General features: G+C 38.5%; 1 pseudogene; it reads right to left on the reverse strand.

The window, feature by feature from the left end:
* Window positions 1-588: 588 nt before the first annotated feature.
* LOC107499232 lies at window positions 589-991 on the reverse strand (annotated as a pseudogene).
* Window positions 992-10326: the final 9335 nt, after the last annotated feature.

The following is a 10326-nucleotide window of genomic DNA, read 5'->3' on the forward strand; positions in this document are numbered from 1 at the left end:
TATGTAAAATGTACCTCAAACTTATTTCAAGTTATTTTTTTTTCAAAACTTAAAGAGCCAATAAATGATAGATGCTGTTATTATCAATAACCTAAAGAATGGTAAATTTTATCAATAAAATGTATTTTTAAAAATTATATTAATTTAATAAAAATACACGTTTATGATTTTTAATAAAGAAAAATACAGAAAAGTACAAAGAACGAAAGAATTTTTAATCTTGCTTAAAACCACTGAAAGATTCTGTACAAAAATTACTAAATTTTAATCTCGAAATTATTGGAAGAAACTAAAATATAATGAGTAAGTTGCTAAATTTAAGATGTTTATTCACAACAGAGATATTCACTCCTAAACTATCCTGCTTAAGGCAAATGAAGTTATGAAAAAATATCGAGGTTGATTTTTCCATTTAAATTCGTGTTTCTTCCCCCTCCCCCCCTTATTAATATAGCGTTTATTTGTCTTCCCTCTGTCAAACCCTGAGCCAACTACTTTCTCCAGGCTGCCTGGGGAGATATAGGAAAAGGAACACACAAGGTAGATGAGACACTGGAGAAAGAACTGTGGGAGGCGGAGACACCTCCTTTACATGGCAAAGAGGAGGATAAAGGCAAAGGAGCCCCATGGCCTTTGAGAGGGCAAAGCCCAGAATGGCGCAGAAGAAGAGCTGTGGCTTCAGAGAAGGGTTCCCGGCATAACCAATGATGAGGCTCCCAAATACAATCCTGCTCCCAGCCCCAGAACCAGCCACCCCTACTGCGGGGAGCTGCAGCCGCAAGGAGCTTGGTTGCTGTGTCGACGTCCCTTGAAATGGCGCTGGTTCGGAAGCTGCAGCTAGAAATAAGTGAGGTTAGGGAATGTGGGGCTGCCAAGCTGCTGAGGCTCTCATCTGCCGGTGTCTCAGGCTGTTTCAGTACCACTGTAGTCAGTGATCTGCTCAGTAGTTGACTAAGGAGGGAGCGGAGACAAACTTGGCGCAGGCGTACATTTTCAAGGGATGAGGGGCTGTGGCAAGGGAGCTGCTCCTGGGAGTAAAGAAGACAGAGAGGGGTGGGGTTACATTCATGTTCCTTGATGGTCAAAGTTTAATTTCCCTAGGTAGATAATTATTTTATCAGAATCAGAGGATATTTCTGATGTTTAAATGAATTAAGTGCCTGAGTTTTTAGATTAAAGACAAAAGAACAAAGTTGAAATTCTAAGCAAACTTTGAGATAAACCTCAAAGAGAAATTGTTAGAGAATGATTGGTTTGTAAGCCAAATAACTACAAAGATGACAGATTACTTATTTAAAAAGCAGAAGAAAGTCCACTATAATCACAGCCAGCCCTCACAATCAATCAGCCTGAGGGTCAGTCCCTTCCATTGACCTGCAAATAACAACCAAGGCTCAGCTACAACAAGAGGGCATACACAACCCACACAAGGGACACACACCTGGAGCATCCTGCTCAGGTGATCAGGGAGACTGCACTACTGGGCCCCACAAGACACCTGCTACATAGCCACTCCACTAAGACCAGGAGATGTAGCAGCTCTACCTAATTTATAGAAACAAACTCAGGGAGGCAGCCACAGTAAAGAGACAAAGAAACATGTCCAAAACAAAAGAACAGACCAAAGTTCCAGAAGAAGAAGGAAACAAAATGGAGACAAGCAATCTGCCAAATGCTGAGCTCAAAACACTGGTTATAAGGATGCTCATTGGTCTCAGTGAGAACTTCAACAAAGAGAAAGGAAACATAAAAATGGAGATAGAAAATATAAGAACCAGTCAGAAATGAATATAATGACAAAAAGGAAGAAAACATTAGAGGGAATAAATAGTAGATTAGATGGAGAGAATTGAATCAGAGATTTAGAAGATAAGGTAGCAAAACGACAACAATAACAATCAGAAGAGCAAAAAAAAAAAAGAAAAAAAAATGAGGATAGTTTAAGAGACCTCTTGGATAACAGCAAGCTTACCAATACTCATATTAGAGGGATACCAGAAGGAGAAGAGAGAGGCCAAGGAATTGAAAAACTATTTGAAAAAATAATGATGGAAAACTTTCTTAACCTGGTGAAGAAAATAGACATACAAGCCCAGGAAGCTCAGAGAGTCCTAAATAAGATGAACCCAAAGAGGCCCACAGCAAGATACATCATAATTAAAATGCCAAAGTTTAAAGACAAAGAGAGAATCTTAAAAGTAGCAAGAAAAAAGCCATTAGTTACCTACAAGGGAGCTCCCATAAGACTGTCAGCTGATTTCTCAACAGAAACTTTTCAGGCCATAAGGGATTGGCATGAAATTTTGAAAGTGATAAGAAGTAAGTACCCACAACCAAGATTATTCTACCCAGTAATGCTATCGTTTAGAATCAAAGGACAGAAAAAGAACAAGAAAAAGCTCAAGGAGTTTATCATCATTAAGCCAGTATTACAAGAAATGTTAAAGGGACTCATTTAAGAAAAAGAAAAAATATGAATAAAAGGGCAATAACTACATATCTAGCAACAATTAATTTAAATGTAAATTGATTAAATGTTCCAATTAAAAGACAATTAAAAACATGGGGTGACCGAATGGATAAGAAAACAAAACCCTTACATATGCTATCTACAAGAGACTCACTTCAGATCTAAAGACATACACACAGACAGTAAAAGGATGGAAAAAGCTATTTCATGAAAATGGAAACGAAGACAAAAAAGAGCTGGGGTAGCAATACTTATACCAAACAAAATGGACTTTGAAAGAAGATTATAACAAGAGACAAAGAAGAACCCAGTAATCTCACTTCTGTGTATTTATCCAAAGAAACCCAAAATACTACTTTGAAGGGACATGGGAATCCATATGTTCATTGCAGCATTATTTACAACAGTTAAGATATGGAAGCAAACTGGGTGTCCATCAGTGGATGGGATAAAGAAGAGGTGGTACATATATACAATGGAATATTGCGCAGCCAGAAAAAGAATGAGATCTTGCCATCTGCAACAACATGGATGGACCTAGAGGGTATTGCGTTGAGTGGAATAAACCACGAAGAGAAAGACAAATATGTGATTTCATTTATATGTAGAATCTAGAGAACAGGATAAATAAACAAACAAACCAGAAACAAGCTCATAGATACAGAGAGCATTTTCATGGTTGCCTGATTGGGGAAGGGGACGGGTGAAGGGCGGGAAGGGATTAAGAGGTAAAAATTGGTAGCTACGAAATATTCATGGGGATGTAGAATATAGCATGGGGAATATAGTCAGTAGTATCGTAATAACTATGTATGATGCCAGATGGGTACTGGAGTTATGGGGGTGATCACTTTGTAAGATATACAAATGTCTATTCACTGTGATGTACACCTGAAACTAATATAATTTGTATATCTATTATAATTTTAAAAAATAAAAAATATAAAAATTTTTTAAAAGCAGGAGGAAGTGGTTGTAGCTAGTGTCTAAAATAAATCCAAAGAGGATATAATGAATTCCGAATATCAGTCGGTTTCCTCCTCCCTCCGAATTGATTGATTCTTGGTTTTAAATACTTCTGCTCCAGCCCAGATTTTCTCACTCAGAGGTGTAGAGTCCACACATTCCATGTTCTTCATTCGCTGTAAAAAAGAATTACTGAAAACTTGGTAACAAGGCAAAAAGTTGGGCTGCATGTTCTTTCAAAGCCGTGCTGGGGAATCAATTAACAAGTTCACACAAGGATTACTGCATTTTCTAGGAGAACGTATTTGTGTTTGACTTTGCTATTTATTATTTGATTATCACCCAAATGCTGTGAAGTTACTTGTTAATTTGTACTTTTTTATCTGGTAGGAAAGATAAACCCAGAGGTTGTGATTTTATTACCCTGTGGGATATTAACCAGTTTCTTTTGTAACCTAGCAATCTTATTCTAACATTTTTTATTTTGTTTTGAAAATACTTTTCCTGGTGGATTATATAAACTCTTTTTTTCTTCAAAAGCTCTCAAAATCAGCTTTAAAAGATTCTATCATAAATTAATGAGCTGAACAAAACCTGTGACACACATTCATTCTGTATTTAAATGAGAGCCACGATTTTACCAACTTAACAATTATATTTTGAGTTAGTTGATAGACCTCAGATTGTACTCTCTCCTCCCATCTCCTGTGTGTGTTACCTGACACTGAGTTGAATCTGACTCTTGGCTACTCTATGAATGAGTGCTGTCCACCATGTCTTGTTCTCAGCTCCTGTAGACTAATGCCAGTGGCTTCTTCTATAGCGTCAATCCGCCTCATATTTGGTCTTCCTCTTTGTCTGCTGCCTTCTGTTTTTCCCAGCATTGTTGTTTTTCCCAAAGAACCCAACATTCTCATGATATGCACAGAAATAGGACAGCTACTTCTGTGATTACTTAACTCTTTATTTTGCAAAAAAGTCACCTGGGGAGCCAATTCAGAATGCAGATTCCCCTGCCTCCCCCTCCGAAAGCCTAATGATATGAAATTTTAATCAGTACCCCAGGAGATTCCGAGGCTTTGGTCCTCAGATAAGACATCTGGAGAAAGTCCCACAGAGATCTGTGTGCTGGTGATTGTCCCAATGCCGACTTGGTTCTCACTGTTTGGTGAGGTCAGAGACGAACTGGGTTAAACATTGAAACCTTGTGATGGACTATTCCCCCAAACTTCAAATTGGTGATGGCAGCTGACCTCAGATGCTCATCCACCCCATTGGTGGTATCAGAACAGGGGCTAAGGGAGAAGGGGCAACCAGGTATCTGTAATTATAGGTTAAACCTCGAGAAATTGCTGCTATTTAACAATTTTTTGACCTTACAAAGATGGCGAATTTGTATGGGTTGAACTTATAATTCCTCAGGTGTTTCTAAATTGAAGCTAATTCGGCAACCAACTTGTGAATATGACAATTGGGACATTTTTCTAATATTTAGGGAAAGTATTTCAGCTTTCATCAGCCTTAAAGCAAAAAAAAAAAAAAAAAAAAAAAAGGATTCTCTTCCTAGAAAAATGCACAAAGTACTTTTTTTTTGTATGCAGTCTAAGGGGGATTTATGGACTCCTTAGAAGTACAGGAACTCCAGGTTAATTCTAGTTTACCAAAAAAATTTTTTGCGCCCCCTGAAGGCTGTATTCTTCAGAGATGGAGCTTTACTGCCCCCTACTGCCACACAGCTCCCAAACTGAGTTGGCTCTGTTCATGCCCGTCTTCCAAGCTCTGAGCTTTGGAGGGACTAGAACAAGCTGTCATCTTACACTAGCTGACAGAATGGTCCAGTTAGGCACAGATGTGTTTACTTATAACTCACAGACTGTATTGAACTGTTGTTAGCACAGGATGTGGGGAAATTTCCTGCTTTGGTGGAACATCATGCAATTGCCTAGTTTAGAGAGCAGCCTTTGGGGTTAGCTGCTTCTGGTTCTGAGGAAGCTATTTTACAATTCTGTCCTGTAGGTAACTGAGAGCAATGAGAAATAATTCTTGTTTCTAGACTTCTTGACATCTCTCCCCTTCCCAAGAAGAAGCTAAGTCTTACCTCCATTTGGACATTCATTGAAATATTCCTGGTTTGTGTGTCTGTTTTTGGATTCTTATTTGAATGGGTCGTAACATCAGCCAGGTTACCTCAGTAAGAGTTAATAAAATCTCTAGCTCGTGCTCACTTGATATCTGTATAAGAGCCATAATTTGACTTTTTTTTTTTTTTTAATTATCCTTTAACGAAGGCCAGGATCATATTAGATAAACCTGATTCCCATCTCAGATATGTCAGGGCTGGCCCTTTCCTTAAAAGCTCATGGTTTAATTAAGAAAACACTCAAAATTGCCAGTAACTCTGAGATTTTAAGAAATGAGTCCTTCCTCTCTTCATCCAACTCCCATCTTATTCAAAAGGTAGCTTCCTATCTCATTGCCTCAGGGGAGGCAAAAACAAAACAAAGTAAAACTAAAGGCCTAAGGAGTTTGCAAATCTTTCTGCGTTCAGTCCACAGAATTCAGAGGAGCAATGGAGCGGGGAAGCCCCACATCTGCAGAAACTAAGAGGACGTGGCGCTTTTCTTCCACAAAACACCGAGATTACCTCAGGCCAAACGAAGGAGAAGCAAGAGCACCAAGACCAGAAAATATCATAATGCATCAGACGTAGTAAAAACAAGTGTTTCATAAACTTTTGTCTCAGTTTACTGTACCTATTATTTATTCATATCTATCTATCATTTATCTATCTTTCTTCTATCATCTAATTTACTGTAGGTAGTGAGTAAAAAGCTAAAGGATTGGAAAACACTGATCCTAAAAGTGTAAAAAAAAAAAAAATAAAATTCAGCTCTATTAGCCTACTTGCATTCAGAAAACCTGATTTCTTTCCTTTTCTTTTTAAAATCATAGCTCCAAAGGAATATCAGATTATGTTTAAAATAAGTTTACTTTCAGGCTACTAACTGCTTTAAAGGGAATGACAAGTTACCTTTAAGCTCTTTTGATGGAGCTTTTTCTACTTTATCTAGACACCTCAAGTTAAAGGACCAGGAGTGGGGACGAGGGGCAGGGGAAGGGAGCCTGGGATTAAGACAAAGAGTGCAGACCTCAGAGTGGGGCTGGCTGGATCTCTTCTTTCCTCCCTCTCCCCTTTTCTCTTCTCTTTCCCTTTTAATTAACCTCTGTCAATCAAGTAGTCAGTGGGAAGGCAGTTAAGGATGGGGATAACTTTGCTGGATTTTAGAATCTACTTTTCAGTGTGGTTTTATTATTTAACTTTCAAGAGCATCAATTATGTGAAGATCAGACTCGTGGACTGATTTTATATGAAAATTTACAAGCTCCCTACCCAATCAAATTTTTTGTGATTATGCTTCATTTCATGACACTGCTACAATTGTTATTTTATAAAGTAATCCTGCTCCTACTGGTCCCTGTACAAAAGTTAGTTTTAAAAATGTTGATGGCAGTGTAACAGACATTCACAAGAAGGAACTAGAAGTGTCAAGAAGCTAAACCCCAAATAGAAGTGAAATGTAAAATAATTTATGGCTTATTCTGGGATTAATAATAATATATCACTTTTGGGACTTTAAAAATTAAAGCGGCATTGTGTAAAGCATTTATGTGTCTTACCAGCTTTTAAACGCCACTTAGGGAAATTGAGTCTATTTTGGAAGAGACAAAGGTTGGCCCATAGAAAGCTTACTAAAAATGATTTTAATTGGCCCACAACAGAGGCAGCCATCACTTGAACCATCCGGGGAGGTTACTAGCCATGGCCCGGTGGGGAGAATGGAGGCTTCTCACTTATTGGTTGGGAATAAGATGATGCTGTTACTTGGTTTCACACTCTCTATTTACCCGTTTAGTATTTTCTCTCTTTAGGACTAATTTTGTTTTGCAAAATGCAGTCTTAGAGGCCCCAGGGCAGAAACTACAACCTAAATCAAGGACTAGAATGAATCTCCATTTGCCATTTCCTGAAGGACCAGAATATTAATTTTGTTTATTCAAATATAAGCTAGTACTTGTGATCATTCTTCCATCCTAATATAGTGATTTACAGTCTCCAAAATAGAACAAAAATAAAGAAAAATCAGTTTAGTTATTTTATTTAAAAACACCTGGAATATCACTTACATTTTAATATATATATTTCATTTTAATCAACAATGCTTTTTTTGATAAAGATATGGGTGTAAGATACAGGCTAATAAGAGCATATCAACAACAAACAGGAGGCGTTAGGCATGTTAGTTGGGCATTTGTTGTTCTCTAATTAATATTCAATAAGGTGCCATTCAAGGAACAGTTTTGGTCCGTCCGATTCTTTGCAACTGACACTGGAGAGCTGGATGGGGCAGGAGTCCAAAGAGGGACCCGACTCGGAGCTCTGGTGACCAGGTTCTTGTCTTAGGCCTCGTGGAGAAAGAATTTAAGGACAGGACAAACGGCAAGCAGGAAAGCAAATTTTAATCAAGCGAAAGTACAAACTTAAAAAAAAGTGTGGGTGGGCAAATTTGGAGAGTGAGTCCAGCTGAGCTGTCTGGATGACGGCTGGGCTTTTGTTTCTCTTGGGAGACATGGTATTTGCCATACAGGTGGTATTATAATATTATGGTTAGCCAAAGCTGAAGAAAGGACAAGGAAAAAACTCCAGAGCCCCATCCTGGGTATGGGGGTGATCTCCCAAGGCTATCCTTCCTGTCTCCCAGCCTCGGCTTGTTTCTTATGCTTGGCGTCAAAACAGGGAGAGCGCAGAGTAAAGGACTAAGGAAAAATTCCAGAGCCATATCCTGGAGGAGAGGAGGACTGTCCGCAGGCTTCATAACCACTACTAAGGTGTGATTTAAAGTAAAATATCCTTCGTACATTTATGAGATAAATGTATCTACATTCACCATCTGGGTTTAGAAAGAACAGGTCCTACTTCTCTACTAAATGGAGTAGAGATCCTGCTATCCCTCTGTCAACCCTGCAATTCAATTGCACAGACCTGACGGAGACCATCTGAAACCAAGCTGCAGGCAGGACCCTGGCTCATTTTCTGTGTTGTGTGTGTGTGTGGTGCGGGACGGGCCTTGTCGAAACTTGTGTGTGTTGCAGTAAATCTGGATAATTCCTTTAAGCATCCCTCTCACCCCATATAACCTGTTCCTGATCGATTTTCGGTCTTTTCTATGATTAGTGTCCTCCTCCTTCCAAATTTACGTTCACTCCATCTCACGAAACACATTATTTGCAGAGTCCAGATAGATTAGGAAAACCACTCACATAAACTCCGTGGTGACAGCTAAGTTCTAAGCAACAGTAGGCTTTTTGACAAGATGCTGACCATTGCACGTGCTTTGATTTTTCAAGTCAGAGTTCATTCCATAGCTTGTCTTAGTCGTAAAATTATACGAGGGTTCCTGGATTCATAAAATATCTTTCTTAATAGATCCAAACATTAAGAAATGTTACCCATTACTTATGTCCTCACTTTACAGGTAGATAAATGGACACAAAGACAAAGAGAACGAACGGATTTGCCTGCGTTCAGTCAGGAGTGAGATCGAAGTCTCTGAGTTCCTAATTTAGTGGTTTACGTACTAAATTGCACTGCCTCTTCAGCCCTCTGGGAACATAATCCTGAGACCTTGTATAAACAAGATGGACCCCAAATTATGTTCCCATTAGTGAAATTAATTGAAGTTTGTCGAGTGTGAAAATAACATTAGAATATTTAGCACATGATTAAGGACTTTCAGATAAATCCATTATAAAAAAACATCCCTTCGGGCAAAATAAATAAGATTAAGATTCAACAGAACAGTTCTGTAACTGCTGACAAATTTAAAACCAGCTTAAACTGAGCACTACAATTCCAGCTACAACACATAGAAGTTTCCCCAAAGGGTTTAAGATAACTTCATTAAAACTGCTCAATTACCTCAGCAACGAGATTTTAAAAGAGGAACCAAGCTTGAAGAAGTCATATTAAAAGTAACATCTATTAAGTGACAAGTCAAATGTAACAAAATGTTATTTGTAGATTCTAGGTGGTAGACATTCGCTGTACAATTCTTTCAACATTTCTGCACGTTTGAAAAATTTCAAAATAAAGTCCTGGAGTTAAAAAAAGCAAATAAATAAATAAATAAATAAATAAATAACATCTATGCCTTACCACCTAAATTTAACTTGTGTGACGAATAAACTACCAGAAACTGGTCAGCTTATCAACCAGTCTTTTCACTAAAGGTCCATTATTAAGTGGCTGAGTATGCACTACGAGCCAGGCACTGTGCTAAGTACAGCATTTCAGAAGTAAAGTGTCCCTGTCGCTCACAGTTCACATTCTCTCGAGGACTACAGTAGAAGAGAGTTGTTATTTTGAGCTTCTAGGACCACTAAGAGCATTTCCTTCTTCGAATACAAGAAACTACGTGCCCTTCTTTCCACTTGCACTTGTTTTACCCCAAAATCTACCTGGGTGAATGTTGGGATAAATACAGCCAGTCAGCAGAGGCCAAGAAGCTCTAATGGGGGGAGGATTCTTTTCAGAGAAAATGGCTCGGAAGCAGCATCACATCTATAGGTTGGTGCCTTTCTGGGAGCCAAACTGCACCTACATTCAGAGCCTCAAGCTTTGAGAAAGAAGAAAACGTCCCCCTTCTCCCTTGTCCTAAAGGCTGGGCTTGTTACCTGCTGAGGAGGCACTCTGAGAAAGAAAAAGCACCTTATCTCCTCATTCCATAAAATGTTTTCCCTATCTGGAATTATTTTTTGCTATTTTATAACCCTATAACAACCCAAATTTTCAGGGAGGAAAACGCTTTAGCACATTAAAGGCTTTGGTGACA

The sequence above is a fragment of the Rousettus aegyptiacus genome, unplaced genomic scaffold (assembly GCF_014176215.1).
Source record: "Rousettus aegyptiacus isolate mRouAeg1 unplaced genomic scaffold, mRouAeg1.p scaffold_m13_p_5, whole genome shotgun sequence".
NCBI classification, from domain to species: Eukaryota; Metazoa; Chordata; class Mammalia; order Chiroptera; family Pteropodidae; genus Rousettus; species Rousettus aegyptiacus.